Source organism: Atractosteus spatula, unplaced genomic scaffold (assembly GCF_055471065.1).
Source record: "Atractosteus spatula isolate fAtrSpa1 unplaced genomic scaffold, fAtrSpa1.hap1 Scaffold_149, whole genome shotgun sequence".
NCBI classification, from domain to species: domain Eukaryota; kingdom Metazoa; phylum Chordata; class Actinopteri; order Semionotiformes; family Lepisosteidae; genus Atractosteus; species Atractosteus spatula.
Window position 1 is genome coordinate 1 of NW_028296707.1, and position 18,014 is coordinate 18,014.

Sequence of the window (18,014 nt, forward strand, 5' to 3'; positions counted from 1 at the left end):
TAAACTGATAAGAACAGATACTACACTTGATCTTAGCCAAAAGGCCGAGAAGCGATGCCCGACGCCGGCCTTGGGCGGGCGCGCGGGCGTCCGGCTGGCGCGCAGCGGCGCAGGCCGACGCCTCTGGAGCCCGGTCCGCACGCGGCTGCCGGCCGCCCGGACTCCGCTCTCCCCCTCTCTTGCCTGCCTGCTTGCTCGCCTGCCTGCCCGCCAGTCCCGGGCGGGGGCCCTGCTCTTTGATCTCCTGTCAACGGCCCGACAACGACCGCAGCCGCGGGGGGCGCCAGCCGGCCGGCCTCCTTAGCTTAGGCCCCTCCCACCAGCAGCAGCCGTGCCGAGTGAGCTGCAAGCGAAAGCGGACCGTCGGCACCTGCGGGCAGAGGCAAGGGGCAGCGCTCTCTCGGGAGGGACGGGGACACACACACACCTGCCTGCCTGCCGAAAAAAAGAAAGAAAAGGTGTATATACTAAGTTTTTTGGAGGGAAAACGGCCGGCTGTCGAAAGGGGCCCGCCTGCAAGGACGGGGACACACACACACACACACACACACACACACACACACACACACACACACACACAAGCCACGCCTGCCTCCCTGGAAAAAGGAGGAAAAAACTAAGTTTTTTGGAGGGAAAACGCACGGGAGCCGAAAAGGGGGCCGGCCTGCTTGCCGAGAGAGTCGAGGCGCGGGAAAGTGCACGGAGGGAGCACGGGAACGGGGAGGGGGAGAGAGAGAGACACAGAGACACACAGATGGACGAGAGACGAGACCGGAGAGGAAGGAGCTCCGGTCCACCTCGCTTGCTTGCTAGCTACGTCTGTCTTTTCACCGCTGAGAGAAGGTAGTGCACCGTTCCCGGAGGCGCTGCAATACCGGGCCGATGCGTGGAGAGGACGGAGCAAGCTCCTGATCCAGCTCCCTGTTCCAAAAATCCGTTTAATATGTGGTCCCCCGATGGGGGACGTATCAGATATTAAACTGATAAGAACAGATACTACACTTGATCTTAGCCAAAAGGCCGAGAAGCGATGCCCGACGCCGGCCTTGGGCGGGCGCGCGGGCGTCCGGCTGGCGCGCAGCGGCGCAGGCCGACGCCTCTGGAGCCCGGTCCGCACGCGGCTGCCGGCCGCCCGGACTCCGCTCTCCCCCTCTCTTGCCTGCCTGCTTGCTCGCCTGCCTGCCCGCCAGTCCCGGGCGGGGGCCCTGCTCTTTGATCTCCTGTCAACGGCCCGACAACGACCGCAGCCGCGGGGGGCGCCAGCCGGCCGGCCTCCTTAGCTTAGGCCCCTCCCACCAGCAGCAGCCGTGCCGAGTGAGCTGCAAGCGAAAGCGGACCGTCGGCACCTGCGGGCAGAGGCAAGGGGCAGCGCTCTCTCGGGAGGGACGGGGACACACACACACCTGCCTGCCTGCCGAAAAAAAGAAAGAAAAGGTGTATATACTAAGTTTTTTGGAGGGAAAACGGCCGGCTGTCGAAAGGGGCCCGCCTGCAAGGACGGGGACACACACACACACACACACACACACACACACACACACACACACACACACACAAGCCACGCCTGCCTCCCTGGAAAAAGGAGGAAAAAACTAAGTTTTTTGGAGGGAAAACGCACGGGAGCCGAAAAGGGGGCCGGCCTGCTTGCCGAGAGAGTCGAGGCGCGGGAAAGTGCACGGAGGGAGCACGGGAACGGGGAGGGGGAGAGAGAGAGACACAGAGACACACAGATGGACGAGAGACGAGACCGGAGAGGAAGGAGCTCCGGTCCACCTCGCTTGCTTGCTAGCTACGTCTGTCTTTTCACCGCTGAGAGAAGGTAGTGCACCGTTCCCGGAGGCGCTGCAATACCGGGCCGATGCGTGGAGAGGACGGAGCAAGCTCCTGATCCAGCTCCCTGTTCCAAAAATCCGTTTAATATGTGGTCCCCCGATGGGGGACGTATCAGATATTAAACTGATAAGAACAGATACTACACTTGATCTTAGCCAAAAGGCCGAGAAGCGATGCCCGACGCCGGCCTTGGGCGGGCGCGCGGGCGTCCGGCTGGCGCGCAGCGGCGCAGGCCGACGCCTCTGGAGCCCGGTCCGCACGCGGCTGCCGGCCGCCCGGACTCCGCTCTCCCCCTCTCTTGCCTGCCTGCTTGCTCGCCTGCCTGCCCGCCAGTCCCGGGCGGGGGCCCTGCTCTTTGATCTCCTGTCAACGGCCCGACAACGACCGCAGCCGCGGGGGGCGCCAGCCGGCCGGCCTCCTTAGCTTAGGCCCCTCCCACCAGCAGCAGCCGTGCCGAGTGAGCTGCAAGCGAAAGCGGACCGTCGGCACCTGCGGGCAGAGGCAAGGGGCAGCGCTCTCTCGGGAGGGACGGGGACACACACACACCTGCCTGCCTGCCGAAAAAAAGAAAGAAAAGGTGTATATACTAAGTTTTTTGGAGGGAAAACGGCCGGCTGTCGAAAGGGGCCCGCCTGCAAGGACGGGGACACACACACACACACACACACACACACACACACACACACACACACACACACAAGCCACGCCTGCCTCCCTGGAAAAAGGAGGAAAAAACTAAGTTTTTTGGAGGGAAAACGCACGGGAGCCGAAAAGGGGGCCGGCCTGCTTGCCGAGAGAGTCGAGGCGCGGGAAAGTGCACGGAGGGAGCACGGGAACGGGGAGGGGGAGAGAGAGAGACACAGAGACACACAGATGGACGAGAGACGAGACCGGAGAGGAAGGAGCTCCGGTCCACCTCGCTTGCTTGCTAGCTACGTCTGTCTTTTCACCGCTGAGAGAAGGTAGTGCACCGTTCCCGGAGGCGCTGCAATACCGGGCCGATGCGTGGAGAGGACGGAGCAAGCTCCTGATCCAGCTCCCTGTTCCAAAAATCCGTTTAATATGTGGTCCCCCGATGGGGGACGTATCAGATATTAAACTGATAAGAACAGATACTACACTTGATCTTAGCCAAAAGGCCGAGAAGCGATGCCCGACGCCGGCCTTGGGCGGGCGCGCGGGCGTCCGGCTGGCGCGCAGCGGCGCAGGCCGACGCCTCTGGAGCCCGGTCCGCACGCGGCTGCCGGCCGCCCGGACTCCGCTCTCCCCCTCTCTTGCCTGCCTGCTTGCTCGCCTGCCTGCCCGCCAGTCCCGGGCGGGGGCCCTGCTCTTTGATCTCCTGTCAACGGCCCGACAACGACCGCAGCCGCGGGGGGCGCCAGCCGGCCGGCCTCCTTAGCTTAGGCCCCTCCCACCAGCAGCAGCCGTGCCGAGTGAGCTGCAAGCGAAAGCGGACCGTCGGCACCTGCGGGCAGAGGCAAGGGGCAGCGCTCTCTCGGGAGGGACGGGGACACACACACACCTGCCTGCCTGCCGAAAAAAAGAAAGAAAAGGTGTATATACTAAGTTTTTTGGAGGGAAAACGGCCGGCTGTCGAAAGGGGCCCGCCTGCAAGGACGGGGACACACACACACACACACACACACACACACACACACACACACACACACACACAAGCCACGCCTGCCTCCCTGGAAAAAGGAGGAAAAAACTAAGTTTTTTGGAGGGAAAACGCACGGGAGCCGAAAAGGGGGCCGGCCTGCTTGCCGAGAGAGTCGAGGCGCGGGAAAGTGCACGGAGGGAGCACGGGAACGGGGAGGGGGAGAGAGAGAGACACAGAGACACACAGATGGACGAGAGACGAGACCGGAGAGGAAGGAGCTCCGGTCCACCTCGCTTGCTTGCTAGCTACGTCTGTCTTTTCACCGCTGAGAGAAGGTAGTGCACCGTTCCCGGAGGCGCTGCAATACCGGGCCGATGCGTGGAGAGGACGGAGCAAGCTCCTGATCCAGCTCCCTGTTCCAAAAATCCGTTTAATATGTGGTCCCCCGATGGGGGACGTATCAGATATTAAACTGATAAGAACAGATACTACACTTGATCTTAGCCAAAAGGCCGAGAAGCGATGCCCGACGCCGGCCTTGGGCGGGCGCGCGGGCGTCCGGCTGGCGCGCAGCGGCGCAGGCCGACGCCTCTGGAGCCCGGTCCGCACGCGGCTGCCGGCCGCCCGGACTCCGCTCTCCCCCTCTCTTGCCTGCCTGCTTGCTCGCCTGCCTGCCCGCCAGTCCCGGGCGGGGGCCCTGCTCTTTGATCTCCTGTCAACGGCCCGACAACGACCGCAGCCGCGGGGGGCGCCAGCCGGCCGGCCTCCTTAGCTTAGGCCCCTCCCACCAGCAGCAGCCGTGCCGAGTGAGCTGCAAGCGAAAGCGGACCGTCGGCACCTGCGGGCAGAGGCAAGGGGCAGCGCTCTCTCGGGAGGGACGGGGACACACACACACCTGCCTGCCTGCCGAAAAAAAGAAAGAAAAGGTGTATATACTAAGTTTTTTGGAGGGAAAACGGCCGGCTGTCGAAAGGGGCCCGCCTGCAAGGACGGGGCACACACACACACACACACACACACACACACACACACACACACACACACACAAGCCACGCCTGCCTCCCTGGAAAAAGGAGGAAAAAACTAAGTTTTTTGGAGGGAAAACGCACGGGAGCCGAAAAGGGGGCCGGCCTGCTTGCCGAGAGAGTCGAGGCGCGGGAAAGTGCACGGAGGGAGCACGGGAACGGGGAGGGGGAGAGAGAGAGACACAGAGACACACAGATGGACGAGAGACGAGACCGGAGAGGAAGGAGCTCCGGTCCACCTCGCTTGCTTGCTAGCTACGTCTGTCTTTTCACCGCTGAGAGAAGGTAGTGCACCGTTCCCGGAGGCGCTGCAATACCGGGCCGATGCGTGGAGAGGACGGAGCAAGCTCCTGATCCAGCTCCCTGTTCCAAAAATCCGTTTAATATGTGGTCCCCCGATGGGGGACGTATCAGATATTAAACTGATAAGAACAGATACTACACTTGATCTTAGCCAAAAGGCCGAGAAGCGATGCCCGACGCCGGCCTTGGGCGGGCGCGCGGGCGTCCGGCTGGCGCGCAGCGGCGCAGGCCGACGCCTCTGGAGCCCGGTCCGCACGCGGCTGCCGGCCGCCCGGACTCCGCTCTCCCCCTCTCTTGCCTGCCTGCTTGCTCGCCTGCCTGCCCGCCAGTCCCGGGCGGGGGCCCTGCTCTTTGATCTCCTGTCAACGGCCCGACAACGACCGCAGCCGCGGGGGGCGCCAGCCGGCCGGCCTCCTTAGCTTAGGCCCCTCCCACCAGCAGCAGCCGTGCCGAGTGAGCTGCAAGCGAAAGCGGACCGTCGGCACCTGCGGGCAGAGGCAAGGGGCAGCGCTCTCTCGGGAGGGACGGGGACACACACACACCTGCCTGCCTGCCGAAAAAAAGAAAGAAAAGGTGTATATACTAAGTTTTTTGGAGGGAAAACGGCCGGCTGTCGAAAGGGGCCCGCCTGCAAGGACGGGGACACACACACACACACACACACACACACACACACACACACACACACACACACAAGCCACGCCTGCCTCCCTGGAAAAAGGAGGAAAAAACTAAGTTTTTTGGAGGGAAAACGCACGGGAGCCGAAAAGGGGGCCGGCCTGCTTGCCGAGAGAGTCGAGGCGCGGGAAAGTGCACGGAGGGAGCACGGGAACGGGGAGGGGGAGAGAGAGAGACACAGAGACACACAGATGGACGAGAGACGAGACCGGAGAGGAAGGAGCTCCGGTCCACCTCGCTTGCTTGCTAGCTACGTCTGTCTTTTCACCGCTGAGAGAAGGTAGTGCACCGTTCCCGGAGGCGCTGCAATACCGGGCCGATGCGTGGAGAGGACGGAGCAAGCTCCTGATCCAGCTCCCTGTTCCAAAAATCCGTTTAATATGTGGTCCCCCGATGGGGGACGTATCAGATATTAAACTGATAAGAACAGATACTACACTTGATCTTAGCCAAAAGGCCGAGAAGCGATGCCCGACGCCGGCCTTGGGCGGGCGCGCGGGCGTCCGGCTGGCGCGCAGCGGCGCAGGCCGACGCCTCTGGAGCCCGGTCCGCACGCGGCTGCCGGCCGCCCGGACTCCGCTCTCCCCCTCTCTTGCCTGCCTGCTTGCTCGCCTGCCTGCCCGCCAGTCCCGGGCGGGGGCCCTGCTCTTTGATCTCCTGTCAACGGCCCGACAACGACCGCAGCCGCGGGGGGCGCCAGCCGGCCGGCCTCCTTAGCTTAGGCCCCTCCCACCAGCAGCAGCCGTGCCGAGTGAGCTGCAAGCGAAAGCGGACCGTCGGCACCTGCGGGCAGAGGCAAGGGGCAGCGCTCTCTCGGGAGGGACGGGGACACACACACACCTGCCTGCCTGCCGAAAAAAAGAAAGAAAAGGTGTATATACTAAGTTTTTTGGAGGGAAAACGGCCGGCTGTCGAAAGGGGCCCGCCTGCAAGGACGGGGACACACACACACACACACACACACACACACACACACACACACACACACACACAAGCCACGCCTGCCTCCCTGGAAAAAGGAGGAAAAAACTAAGTTTTTTGGAGGGAAAACGCACGGGAGCCGAAAAGGGGGCCGGCCTGCTTGCCGAGAGAGTCGAGGCGCGGGAAAGTGCACGGAGGGAGCACGGGAACGGGGAGGGGGAGAGAGAGAGACACAGAGACACACAGATGGACGAGAGACGAGACCGGAGAGGAAGGAGCTCCGGTCCACCTCGCTTGCTTGCTAGCTACGTCTGTCTTTTCACCGCTGAGAGAAGGTAGTGCACCGTTCCCGGAGGCGCTGCAATACCGGGCCGATGCGTGGAGAGGACGGAGCAAGCTCCTGATCCAGCTCCCTGTTCCAAAAATCCGTTTAATATGTGGTCCCCCGATGGGGGACGTATCAGATATTAAACTGATAAGAACAGATACTACACTTGATCTTAGCCAAAAGGCCGAGAAGCGATGCCCGACGCCGGCCTTGGGCGGGCGCGCGGGCGTCCGGCTGGCGCGCAGCGGCGCAGGCCGACGCCTCTGGAGCCCGGTCCGCACGCGGCTGCCGGCCGCCCGGACTCCGCTCTCCCCCTCTCTTGCCTGCCTGCTTGCTCGCCTGCCTGCCCGCCAGTCCCGGGCGGGGGCCCTGCTCTTTGATCTCCTGTCAACGGCCCGACAACGACCGCAGCCGCGGGGGGCGCCAGCCGGCCGGCCTCCTTAGCTTAGGCCCCTCCCACCAGCAGCAGCCGTGCCGAGTGAGCTGCAAGCGAAAGCGGACCGTCGGCACCTGCGGGCAGAGGCAAGGGGCAGCGCTCTCTCGGGAGGGACGGGGACACACACACACCTGCCTGCCTGCCGAAAAAAAGAAAGAAAAGGTGTATATACTAAGTTTTTTGGAGGGAAAACGGCCGGCTGTCGAAAGGGGCCCGCCTGCAAGGACGGGGACACACACACACACACACACACACACACACACACACACACACACACACACACAAGCCACGCCTGCCTCCCTGGAAAAAGGAGGAAAAAACTAAGTTTTTTGGAGGGAAAACGCACGGGAGCCGAAAAGGGGGCCGGCCTGCTTGCCGAGAGAGTCGAGGCGCGGGAAAGTGCACGGAGGGAGCACGGGAACGGGGAGGGGGAGAGAGAGAGACACAGAGACACACAGATGGACGAGAGACGAGACCGGAGAGGAAGGAGCTCCGGTCCACCTCGCTTGCTTGCTAGCTACGTCTGTCTTTTCACCGCTGAGAGAAGGTAGTGCACCGTTCCCGGAGGCGCTGCAATACCGGGCCGATGCGTGGAGAGGACGGAGCAAGCTCCTGATCCAGCTCCCTGTTCCAAAAATCCGTTTAATATGTGGTCCCCCGATGGGGGACGTATCAGATATTAAACTGATAAGAACAGATACTACACTTGATCTTAGCCAAAAGGCCGAGAAGCGATGCCCGACGCCGGCCTTGGGCGGGCGCGCGGGCGTCCGGCTGGCGCGCAGCGGCGCAGGCCGACGCCTCTGGAGCCCGGTCCGCACGCGGCTGCCGGCCGCCCGGACTCCGCTCTCCCCCTCTCTTGCCTGCCTGCTTGCTCGCCTGCCTGCCCGCCAGTCCCGGGCGGGGGCCCTGCTCTTTGATCTCCTGTCAACGGCCCGACAACGACCGCAGCCGCGGGGGGCGCCAGCCGGCCGGCCTCCTTAGCTTAGGCCCCTCCCACCAGCAGCAGCCGTGCCGAGTGAGCTGCAAGCGAAAGCGGACCGTCGGCACCTGCGGGCAGAGGCAAGGGGCAGCGCTCTCTCGGGAGGGACGGGGACACACACACACCTGCCTGCCTGCCGAAAAAAAGAAAGAAAAGGTGTATATACTAAGTTTTTTGGAGGGAAAACGGCCGGCTGTCGAAAGGGGCCCGCCTGCAAGGACGGGGACACACACACACACACACACACACACACACACACACACACACACACACACACAAGCCACGCCTGCCTCCCTGGAAAAAGGAGGAAAAAACTAAGTTTTTTGGAGGGAAAACGCACGGGAGCCGAAAAGGGGGCCGGCCTGCTTGCCGAGAGAGTCGAGGCGCGGGAAAGTGCACGGAGGGAGCACGGGAACGGGGAGGGGGAGAGAGAGAGACACAGAGACACACAGATGGACGAGAGACGAGACCGGAGAGGAAGGAGCTCCGGTCCACCTCGCTTGCTTGCTAGCTACGTCTGTCTTTTCACCGCTGAGAGAAGGTAGTGCACCGTTCCCGGAGGCGCTGCAATACCGGGCCGATGCGTGGAGAGGACGGAGCAAGCTCCTGATCCAGCTCCCTGTTCCAAAAATCCGTTTAATATGTGGTCCCCCGATGGGGGACGTATCAGATATTAAACTGATAAGAACAGATACTACACTTGATCTTAGCCAAAAGGCCGAGAAGCGATGCCCGACGCCGGCCTTGGGCGGGCGCGCGGGCGTCCGGCTGGCGCGCAGCGGCGCAGGCCGACGCCTCTGGAGCCCGGTCCGCACGCGGCTGCCGGCCGCCCGGACTCCGCTCTCCCCCTCTCTTGCCTGCCTGCTTGCTCGCCTGCCTGCCCGCCAGTCCCGGGCGGGGGCCCTGCTCTTTGATCTCCTGTCAACGGCCCGACAACGACCGCAGCCGCGGGGGGCGCCAGCCGGCCGGCCTCCTTAGCTTAGGCCCCTCCCACCAGCAGCAGCCGTGCCGAGTGAGCTGCAAGCGAAAGCGGACCGTCGGCACCTGCGGGCAGAGGCAAGGGGCAGCGCTCTCTCGGGAGGGACGGGGACACACACACACCTGCCTGCCTGCCGAAAAAAAGAAAGAAAAGGTGTATATACTAAGTTTTTTGGAGGGAAAACGGCCGGCTGTCGAAAGGGGCCCGCCTGCAAGGACGGGGACACACACACACACACACACACACACACACACACACACACACACACACACACAAGCCACGCCTGCCTCCCTGGAAAAAGGAGGAAAAAACTAAGTTTTTTGGAGGGAAAACGCACGGGAGCCGAAAAGGGGGCCGGCCTGCTTGCCGAGAGAGTCGAGGCGCGGGAAAGTGCACGGAGGGAGCACGGGAACGGGGAGGGGGAGAGAGAGAGACACAGAGACACACAGATGGACGAGAGACGAGACCGGAGAGGAAGGAGCTCCGGTCCACCTCGCTTGCTTGCTAGCTACGTCTGTCTTTTCACCGCTGAGAGAAGGTAGTGCACCGTTCCCGGAGGCGCTGCAATACCGGGCCGATGCGTGGAGAGGACGGAGCAAGCTCCTGATCCAGCTCCCTGTTCCAAAAATCCGTTTAATATGTGGTCCCCCGATGGGGGACGTATCAGATATTAAACTGATAAGAACAGATACTACACTTGATCTTAGCCAAAAGGCCGAGAAGCGATGCCCGACGCCGGCCTTGGGCGGGCGCGCGGGCGTCCGGCTGGCGCGCAGCGGCGCAGGCCGACGCCTCTGGAGCCCGGTCCGCACGCGGCTGCCGGCCGCCCGGACTCCGCTCTCCCCCTCTCTTGCCTGCCTGCTTGCTCGCCTGCCTGCCCGCCAGTCCCGGGCGGGGGCCCTGCTCTTTGATCTCCTGTCAACGGCCCGACAACGACCGCAGCCGCGGGGGGCGCCAGCCGGCCGGCCTCCTTAGCTTAGGCCCCTCCCACCAGCAGCAGCCGTGCCGAGTGAGCTGCAAGCGAAAGCGGACCGTCGGCACCTGCGGGCAGAGGCAAGGGGCAGCGCTCTCTCGGGAGGGACGGGGACACACACACACCTGCCTGCCTGCCGAAAAAAAGAAAGAAAAGGTGTATATACTAAGTTTTTTGGAGGGAAAACGGCCGGCTGTCGAAAGGGGCCCGCCTGCAAGGACGGGGACACACACACACACACACACACACACACACACACACACACACACACACACACAAGCCACGCCTGCCTCCCTGGAAAAAGGAGGAAAAAACTAAGTTTTTTGGAGGGAAAACGCACGGGAGCCGAAAAGGGGGCCGGCCTGCTTGCCGAGAGAGTCGAGGCGCGGGAAAGTGCACGGAGGGAGCACGGGAACGGGGAGGGGGAGAGAGAGAGACACAGAGACACACAGATGGACGAGAGACGAGACCGGAGAGGAAGGAGCTCCGGTCCACCTCGCTTGCTTGCTAGCTACGTCTGTCTTTTCACCGCTGAGAGAAGGTAGTGCACCGTTCCCGGAGGCGCTGCAATACCGGGCCGATGCGTGGAGAGGACGGAGCAAGCTCCTGATCCAGCTCCCTGTTCCAAAAATCCGTTTAATATGTGGTCCCCCGATGGGGGACGTATCAGATATTAAACTGATAAGAACAGATACTACACTTGATCTTAGCCAAAAGGCCGAGAAGCGATGCCCGACGCCGGCCTTGGGCGGGCGCGCGGGCGTCCGGCTGGCGCGCAGCGGCGCAGGCCGACGCCTCTGGAGCCCGGTCCGCACGCGGCTGCCGGCCGCCCGGACTCCGCTCTCCCCCTCTCTTGCCTGCCTGCTTGCTCGCCTGCCTGCCCGCCAGTCCCGGGCGGGGGCCCTGCTCTTTGATCTCCTGTCAACGGCCCGACAACGACCGCAGCCGCGGGGGGCGCCAGCCGGCCGGCCTCCTTAGCTTAGGCCCCTCCCACCAGCAGCAGCCGTGCCGAGTGAGCTGCAAGCGAAAGCGGACCGTCGGCACCTGCGGGCAGAGGCAAGGGGCAGCGCTCTCTCGGGAGGGACGGGGACACACACACACCTGCCTGCCTGCCGAAAAAAAGAAAGAAAAGGTGTATATACTAAGTTTTTTGGAGGGAAAACGGCCGGCTGTCGAAAGGGGCCCGCCTGCAAGGACGGGGACACACACACACACACACACACACACACACACACACACACACACACACACACAGCCACGCCTGCCTCCCTGGAAAAAGGAGGAAAAAACTAAGTTTTTTGGAGGGAAAACGCACGGGAGCCGAAAAGGGGGCCGGCCTGCTTGCCGAGAGAGTCGAGGCGCGGGAAAGTGCACGGAGGGAGCACGGGAACGGGGAGGGGGAGAGAGAGAGACACAGAGACACACAGATGGACGAGAGACGAGACCGGAGAGGAAGGAGCTCCGGTCCACCTCGCTTGCTTGCTAGCTACGTCTGTCTTTTCACCGCTGAGAGAAGGTAGTGCACCGTTCCCGGAGGCGCTGCAATACCGGGCCGATGCGTGGAGAGGACGGAGCAAGCTCCTGATCCAGCTCCCTGTTCCAAAAATCCGTTTAATATGTGGTCCCCCGATGGGGGACGTATCAGATATTAAACTGATAAGAACAGATACTACACTTGATCTTAGCCAAAAGGCCGAGAAGCGATGCCCGACGCCGGCCTTGGGCGGGCGCGCGGGCGTCCGGCTGGCGCGCAGCGGCGCAGGCCGACGCCTCTGGAGCCCGGTCCGCACGCGGCTGCCGGCCGCCCGGACTCCGCTCTCCCCCTCTCTTGCCTGCCTGCTTGCTCGCCTGCCTGCCCGCCAGTCCCGGGCGGGGGCCCTGCTCTTTGATCTCCTGTCAACGGCCCGACAACGACCGCAGCCGCGGGGGGCGCCAGCCGGCCGGCCTCCTTAGCTTAGGCCCCTCCCACCAGCAGCAGCCGTGCCGAGTGAGCTGCAAGCGAAAGCGGACCGTCGGCACCTGCGGGCAGAGGCAAGGGGCAGCGCTCTCTCGGGAGGGACGGGGACACACACACACCTGCCTGCCTGCCGAAAAAAAGAAAGAAAAGGTGTATATACTAAGTTTTTTGGAGGGAAAACGGCCGGCTGTCGAAAGGGGCCCGCCTGCAAGGACGGGGACACACACACACACACACACACACACACACACACACACACACACACACACACAAGCCACGCCTGCCTCCCTGGAAAAAGGAGGAAAAAACTAAGTTTTTTGGAGGGAAAACGCACGGGAGCCGAAAAGGGGGCCGGCCTGCTTGCCGAGAGAGTCGAGGCGCGGGAAAGTGCACGGAGGGAGCACGGGAACGGGGAGGGGGAGAGAGAGAGACACAGAGACACACAGATGGACGAGAGACGAGACCGGAGAGGAAGGAGCTCCGGTCCACCTCGCTTGCTTGCTAGCTACGTCTGTCTTTTCACCGCTGAGAGAAGGTAGTGCACCGTTCCCGGAGGCGCTGCAATACCGGGCCGATGCGTGGAGAGGACGGAGCAAGCTCCTGATCCAGCTCCCTGTTCCAAAAATCCGTTTAATATGTGGTCCCCCGATGGGGGACGTATCAGATATTAAACTGATAAGAACAGATACTACACTTGATCTTAGCCAAAAGGCCGAGAAGCGATGCCCGACGCCGGCCTTGGGCGGGCGCGCGGGCGTCCGGCTGGCGCGCAGCGGCGCAGGCCGACGCCTCTGGAGCCCGGTCCGCACGCGGCTGCCGGCCGCCCGGACTCCGCTCTCCCCCTCTCTTGCCTGCCTGCTTGCTCGCCTGCCTGCCCGCCAGTCCCGGGCGGGGGCCCTGCTCTTTGATCTCCTGTCAACGGCCCGACAACGACCGCAGCCGCGGGGGGCGCCAGCCGGCCGGCCTCCTTAGCTTAGGCCCCTCCCACCAGCAGCAGCCGTGCCGAGTGAGCTGCAAGCGAAAGCGGACCGTCGGCACCTGCGGGCAGAGGCAAGGGGCAGCGCTCTCTCGGGAGGGACGGGGACACACACACACCTGCCTGCCTGCCGAAAAAAAGAAAGAAAAGGTGTATATACTAAGTTTTTTGGAGGGAAAACGGCCGGCTGTCGAAAGGGGCCCGCCTGCAAGGACGGGGACACACACACACACACACACACACACACACACACACACACACACACACACACAAGCCACGCCTGCCTCCCTGGAAAAAGGAGGAAAAAACTAAGTTTTTTGGAGGGAAAACGCACGGGAGCCGAAAAGGGGGCCGGCCTGCTTGCCGAGAGAGTCGAGGCGCGGGAAAGTGCACGGAGGGAGCACGGGAACGGGGAGGGGGAGAGAGAGAGACACAGAGACACACAGATGGACGAGAGACGAGACCGGAGAGGAAGGAGCTCCGGTCCACCTCGCTTGCTTGCTAGCTACGTCTGTCTTTTCACCGCTGAGAGAAGGTAGTGCACCGTTCCCGGAGGCGCTGCAATACCGGGCCGATGCGTGGAGAGGACGGAGCAAGCTCCTGATCCAGCTCCCTGTTCCAAAAATCCGTTTAATATGTGGTCCCCCGATGGGGGACGTATCAGATATTAAACTGATAAGAACAGATACTACACTTGATCTTAGCCAAAAGGCCGAGAAGCGATGCCCGACGCCGGCCTTGGGCGGGCGCGCGGGCGTCCGGCTGGCGCGCAGCGGCGCAGGCCGACGCCTCTGGAGCCCGGTCCGCACGCGGCTGCCGGCCGCCCGGACTCCGCTCTCCCCCTCTCTTGCCTGCCTGCTTGCTCGCCTGCCTGCCCGCCAGTCCCGGGCGGGGGCCCTGCTCTTTGATCTCCTGTCAACGGCCCGACAACGACCGCAGCCGCGGGGGGCGCCAGCCGGCCGGCCTCCTTAGCTTAGGCCCCTCCCACCAGCAGCAGCCGTGCCGAGTGAGCTGCAAGCGAAAGCGGACCGTCGGCACCTGCGGGCAGAGGCAAGGGGCAGCGCTCTCTCGGGAGGGACGGGGACACACACACACCTGCCTGCCTGCCGAAAAAAAGAAAGAAAAGGTGTATATACTAAGTTTTTTGGAGGGAAAACGGCCGGCTGTCGAAAGGGGCCCGCCTGCAAGGACGGGGCACACACACACACACACACACACACACACACACACACACACACACACACACAAGCCACGCCTGCCTCCCTGGAAAAAGGAGGAAAAAACTAAGTTTTTTGGAGGGAAAACGCACGGGAGCCGAAAAGGGGGCCGGCCTGCTTGCCGAGAGAGTCGAGGCGCGGGAAAGTGCACGGAGGGAGCACGGGAACGGGGAGGGGGAGAGAGAGAGACACAGAGACACACAGATGGACGAGAGACGAGACCGGAGAGGAAGGAGCTCCGGTCCACCTCGCTTGCTTGCTAGCTACGTCTGTCTTTTCACCGCTGAGAGAAGGTAGTGCACCGTTCCCGGAGGCGCTGCAATACCGGGCCGATGCGTGGAGAGGACGGAGCAAGCTCCTGATCCAGCTCCCTGTTCCAAAAATCCGTTTAATATGTGGTCCCCCGATGGGGGACGTATCAGATATTAAACTGATAAGAACAGATACTACACTTGATCTTAGCCAAAAGGCCGAGAAGCGATGCCCGACGCCGGCCTTGGGCGGGCGCGCGGGCGTCCGGCTGGCGCGCAGCGGCGCAGGCCGACGCCTCTGGAGCCCGGTCCGCACGCGGCTGCCGGCCGCCCGGACTCCGCTCTCCCCCTCTCTTGCCTGCCTGCTTGCTCGCCTGCCTGCCCGCCAGTCCCGGGCGGGGGCCCTGCTCTTTGATCTCCTGTCAACGGCCCGACAACGACCGCAGCCGCGGGGGGCGCCAGCCGGCCGGCCTCCTTAGCTTAGGCCCCTCCCACCAGCAGCAGCCGTGCCGAGTGAGCTGCAAGCGAAAGCGGACCGTCGGCACCTGCGGGCAGAGGCAAGGGGCAGCGCTCTCTCGGGAGGGACGGGGACACACACACACCTGCCTGCCTGCCGAAAAAAAGAAAGAAAAGGTGTATATACTAAGTTTTTTGGAGGGAAAACGGCCGGCTGTCGAAAGGGGCCCGCCTGCAAGGACGGGGACACACACACACACACACACACACACACACACACACACACACACACACACACAAGCCACGCCTGCCTCCCTGGAAAAAGGAGGAAAAAACTAAGTTTTTTGGAGGGAAAACGCACGGGAGCCGAAAAGGGGGCCGGCCTGCTTGCCGAGAGAGTCGAGGCGCGGGAAAGTGCACGGAGGGAGCACGGGAACGGGGAGGGGGAGAGAGAGAGACACAGAGACACACAGATGGACGAGAGACGAGACCGGAGAGGAAGGAGCTCCGGTCCACCTCGCTTGCTTGCTAGCTACGTCTGTCTTTTCACCGCTGAGAGAAGGTAGTGCACCGTTCCCGGAGGCGCTGCAATACCGGGCCGATGCGTGGAGAGGACGGAGCAAGCTCCTGATCCAGCTCCCTGTTCCAAAAATCCGTTTAATATGTGGTCCCCCGATGGGGGACGTATCAGATATTAAACTGATAAGAACAGATACTACACTTGATCTTAGCCAAAAGGCCGAGAAGCGATGCCCGACGCCGGCCTTGGGCGGGCGCGCGGGCGTCCGGCTGGCGCGCAGCGGCGCAGGCCGACGCCTCTGGAGCCCGGTCCGCACGCGGCTGCCGGCCGCCCGGACTCCGCTCTCCCCCTCTCTTGCCTGCCTGCTTGCTCGCCTGCCTGCCCGCCAGTCCCGGGCGGGGGCCCTGCTCTTTGATCTCCTGTCAACGGCCCGACAACGACCGCAGCCGCGGGGGGCGCCAGCCGGCCGGCCTCCTTAGCTTAGGCCCCTCCCACCAGCAGCAGCCGTGCCGAGTGAGCTGCAAGCGAAAGCGGACCGTCGGCACCTGCGGGCAGAGGCAAGGGGCAGCGCTCTCTCGGGAGGGACGGGGACACACACACACCTGCCTGCCTGCCGAAAAAAAGAAAGAAAAGGTGTATATACTAAGTTTTTTGGAGGGAAAACGGCCGGCTGTCGAAAGGGGCCCGCCTGCAAGGACGGGGACACACACACACACACACACACACACACACACACACACACACACACACACACAAGCCACGCCTGCCTCCCTGGAAAAAGGAGGAAAAAACTAAGTTTTTTGGAGGGAAAACGCACGGGAGCCGAAAAGGGGGCCGGCCTGCTTGCCGAGAGAGTCGAGGCGCGGGAAAGTGCACGGAGGGAGCACGGGAACGGGGAGGGGGAGAGAGAGAGACACAGAGACACACAGATGGACGAGAGACGAGACCGGAGAGGAAGGAGCTCCGGTCCACCTCGCTTGCTTGCTAGCTACGTCTGTCTTTTCACCGCTGAGAGAAGGTAGTGCACCGTTCCCGGAGGCGCTGCAATACCGGGCCGATGCGTGGAGAGGACGGAGCAAGCTCCTGATCCAGCTCCCTGTTCCAAAAATCCGTTTAATATGTGGTCCCCCGATGGGGGACGTATCAGATATTAAACTGATAAGAACAGATACTACACTTGATCTTAGCCAAAAGGCCGAGAAGCGATGCCCGACGCCGGCCTTGGGCGGGCGCGCGGGCGTCCGGCTGGCGCGCAGCGGCGCAGGCCGACGCCTCTGGAGCCCGGTCCGCACGCGGCTGCCGGCCGCCCGGACTCCGCTCTCCCCCTCTCTTGCCTGCCTGCTTGCTCGCCTGCCTGCCCGCCAGTCCCGGGCGGGGGCCCTGCTCTTTGATCTCCTGTCAACGGCCCGACAACGACCGCAGCCGCGGGGGGCGCCAGCCGGCCGGCCTCCTTAGCTTAGGCCCCTCCCACCAGCAGCAGCCGTGCCGAGTGAGCTGCAAGCGAAAGCGGACCGTCGGCACCTGCGGGCAGAGGCAAGGGGCAGCGCTCTCTCGGGAGGGACGGGGACACACACACACCTGCCTGCCTGCCGAAAAAAAGAAAGAAAAGGTGTATATACTAAGTTTTTTGGAGGGAAAACGGCCGGCTGTCGAAAGGGGCCCGCCTGCAAGGACGGGGACACACACACACACACACACACACACACACACACACACACACACACACACACAAGCCACGCCTGCCTCCCTGGAAAAAGGAGGAAAAAACTAAGTTTTTTGGAGGGAAAACGCACGGGAGCCGAAAAGGGGGCCGGCCTGCTTGCCGAGAGAGTCGAGGCGCGGGAAAGTGCACGGAGGGAGCACGGGAACGGGGAGGGGGAGAGAGAGAGACACAGAGACACACAGATGGACGAGAGACGAGACCGGAGAGGAAGGAGCTCCGGTCCACCTCGCTTGCTTGCTAGCTACGTCTGTCTTTTCACCGCTGAGAGAAGGTAGTGCACCGTTCCCGGAGGCGCTGCAATACCGGGCCGATGCGTGGAGAGGACGGAGCAAGCTCCTGATCCAGCTCCCTGTTCCAAAAATCCGTTTAATATGTGGTCCCCCGATGGGGGACGTATCAGATATTAAACTGATAAGAACAGATACTACACTTGATCTTAGCCAAAAGGCCGAGAAGCGATGCCCGACGCCGGCCTTGGGCGGGCGCGCGGGCGTCCGGCTGGCGCGCAGCGGCGCAGGCCGACGCCTCTGGAGCCCGGTCCGCACGCGGCTGCCGGCCGCCCGGACTCCGCTCTCCCCCTCTCTTGCCTGCCTGCTTGCTCGCCTGCCTGCCCGCCAGTCCCGGGCGGGGGCCCTGCTCTTTGATCTCCTGTCAACGGCCCGACAACGACCGCAGCCGCGGGGGGCGCCAGCCGGCCGGCCTCCTTAGCTTAGGCCCCTCCCACCAGCAGCAGCCGTGCCGAGTGAGCTGCAAGCGAAAGCGGACCGTCGGCACCTGCGGGCAGAGGCAAGGGGCAGCGCTCTCTCGGGAGGGACGGGGACACACACACACCTGCCTGCCTGCCGAAAAAAAG

At 63.0% G+C, this 18,014-nt stretch overlaps 18 non-coding genes and 1 pseudogene across 18 annotated transcripts; all 19 read right to left on the reverse strand.

Moving 5' to 3' along the window:
* LOC148809226 (U2 spliceosomal RNA) lies at positions 1–56 on the reverse strand (annotated as a pseudogene; the record flags this gene model as incomplete).
* A 785-nt stretch (positions 57–841) lies between these two features.
* On the reverse strand, positions 842–1,032 carry LOC148809227 (U2 spliceosomal RNA). Its single transcript, XR_016087545.1, has one exon. It is a non-coding gene; the product is annotated as a U2 spliceosomal RNA (small nuclear RNA).
* Positions 1,033–1,817: 785 nt separating this feature from the next.
* Positions 1,818–2,008, reverse strand: LOC148809228 (U2 spliceosomal RNA). Its single transcript, XR_016087590.1, has one exon. It is a non-coding gene; the product is annotated as a U2 spliceosomal RNA (small nuclear RNA).
* Positions 2,009–2,793: 785 nt separating this feature from the next.
* On the reverse strand, positions 2,794–2,984 carry LOC148809229 (U2 spliceosomal RNA). The gene has a single exon (XR_016087601.1). It is a non-coding gene; the product is annotated as a U2 spliceosomal RNA (small nuclear RNA).
* Positions 2,985–3,769: 785 nt separating this feature from the next.
* Positions 3,770–3,960, reverse strand: LOC148809230 (U2 spliceosomal RNA). The gene has a single exon (XR_016087612.1). It is a non-coding gene; the product is annotated as a U2 spliceosomal RNA (small nuclear RNA).
* Positions 3,961–4,744: 784 nt separating this feature from the next.
* On the reverse strand, positions 4,745–4,935 carry LOC148809231 (U2 spliceosomal RNA). The gene has a single exon (XR_016087623.1). It is a non-coding gene; the product is annotated as a U2 spliceosomal RNA (small nuclear RNA).
* A 785-nt stretch (positions 4,936–5,720) lies between these two features.
* On the reverse strand, positions 5,721–5,911 carry LOC148809232 (U2 spliceosomal RNA). The gene has a single exon (XR_016087551.1). It is a non-coding gene; the product is annotated as a U2 spliceosomal RNA (small nuclear RNA).
* Positions 5,912–6,696: 785 nt separating this feature from the next.
* On the reverse strand, positions 6,697–6,887 carry LOC148809233 (U2 spliceosomal RNA). Its single transcript, XR_016087562.1, has one exon. It is a non-coding gene; the product is annotated as a U2 spliceosomal RNA (small nuclear RNA).
* Positions 6,888–7,672: 785 nt separating this feature from the next.
* Positions 7,673–7,863, reverse strand: LOC148809234 (U2 spliceosomal RNA). The gene has a single exon (XR_016087573.1). It is a non-coding gene; the product is annotated as a U2 spliceosomal RNA (small nuclear RNA).
* A 785-nt stretch (positions 7,864–8,648) lies between these two features.
* LOC148809235 (U2 spliceosomal RNA) lies at positions 8,649–8,839 on the reverse strand. Its single transcript, XR_016087583.1, has one exon. It is a non-coding gene; the product is annotated as a U2 spliceosomal RNA (small nuclear RNA).
* Positions 8,840–9,624: 785 nt separating this feature from the next.
* On the reverse strand, positions 9,625–9,815 carry LOC148809236 (U2 spliceosomal RNA). Its single transcript, XR_016087584.1, has one exon. It is a non-coding gene; the product is annotated as a U2 spliceosomal RNA (small nuclear RNA).
* Positions 9,816–10,600: 785 nt separating this feature from the next.
* On the reverse strand, positions 10,601–10,791 carry LOC148809237 (U2 spliceosomal RNA). The gene has a single exon (XR_016087585.1). It is a non-coding gene; the product is annotated as a U2 spliceosomal RNA (small nuclear RNA).
* Positions 10,792–11,575: 784 nt separating this feature from the next.
* On the reverse strand, positions 11,576–11,766 carry LOC148809238 (U2 spliceosomal RNA). Its single transcript, XR_016087586.1, has one exon. It is a non-coding gene; the product is annotated as a U2 spliceosomal RNA (small nuclear RNA).
* Positions 11,767–12,551: 785 nt separating this feature from the next.
* Positions 12,552–12,742, reverse strand: LOC148809239 (U2 spliceosomal RNA). Its single transcript, XR_016087587.1, has one exon. It is a non-coding gene; the product is annotated as a U2 spliceosomal RNA (small nuclear RNA).
* Positions 12,743–13,527: 785 nt separating this feature from the next.
* On the reverse strand, positions 13,528–13,718 carry LOC148809240 (U2 spliceosomal RNA). The gene has a single exon (XR_016087588.1). It is a non-coding gene; the product is annotated as a U2 spliceosomal RNA (small nuclear RNA).
* Positions 13,719–14,502: 784 nt separating this feature from the next.
* On the reverse strand, positions 14,503–14,693 carry LOC148809241 (U2 spliceosomal RNA). Its single transcript, XR_016087589.1, has one exon. It is a non-coding gene; the product is annotated as a U2 spliceosomal RNA (small nuclear RNA).
* Positions 14,694–15,478: 785 nt separating this feature from the next.
* On the reverse strand, positions 15,479–15,669 carry LOC148809242 (U2 spliceosomal RNA). Its single transcript, XR_016087591.1, has one exon. It is a non-coding gene; the product is annotated as a U2 spliceosomal RNA (small nuclear RNA).
* A 785-nt stretch (positions 15,670–16,454) lies between these two features.
* Positions 16,455–16,645, reverse strand: LOC148809243 (U2 spliceosomal RNA). Its single transcript, XR_016087592.1, has one exon. It is a non-coding gene; the product is annotated as a U2 spliceosomal RNA (small nuclear RNA).
* Positions 16,646–17,430: 785 nt separating this feature from the next.
* LOC148809244 (U2 spliceosomal RNA) lies at positions 17,431–17,621 on the reverse strand. The gene has a single exon (XR_016087593.1). It is a non-coding gene; the product is annotated as a U2 spliceosomal RNA (small nuclear RNA).
* Between the last annotated feature and the right edge of the window lie 393 nt (positions 17,622–18,014).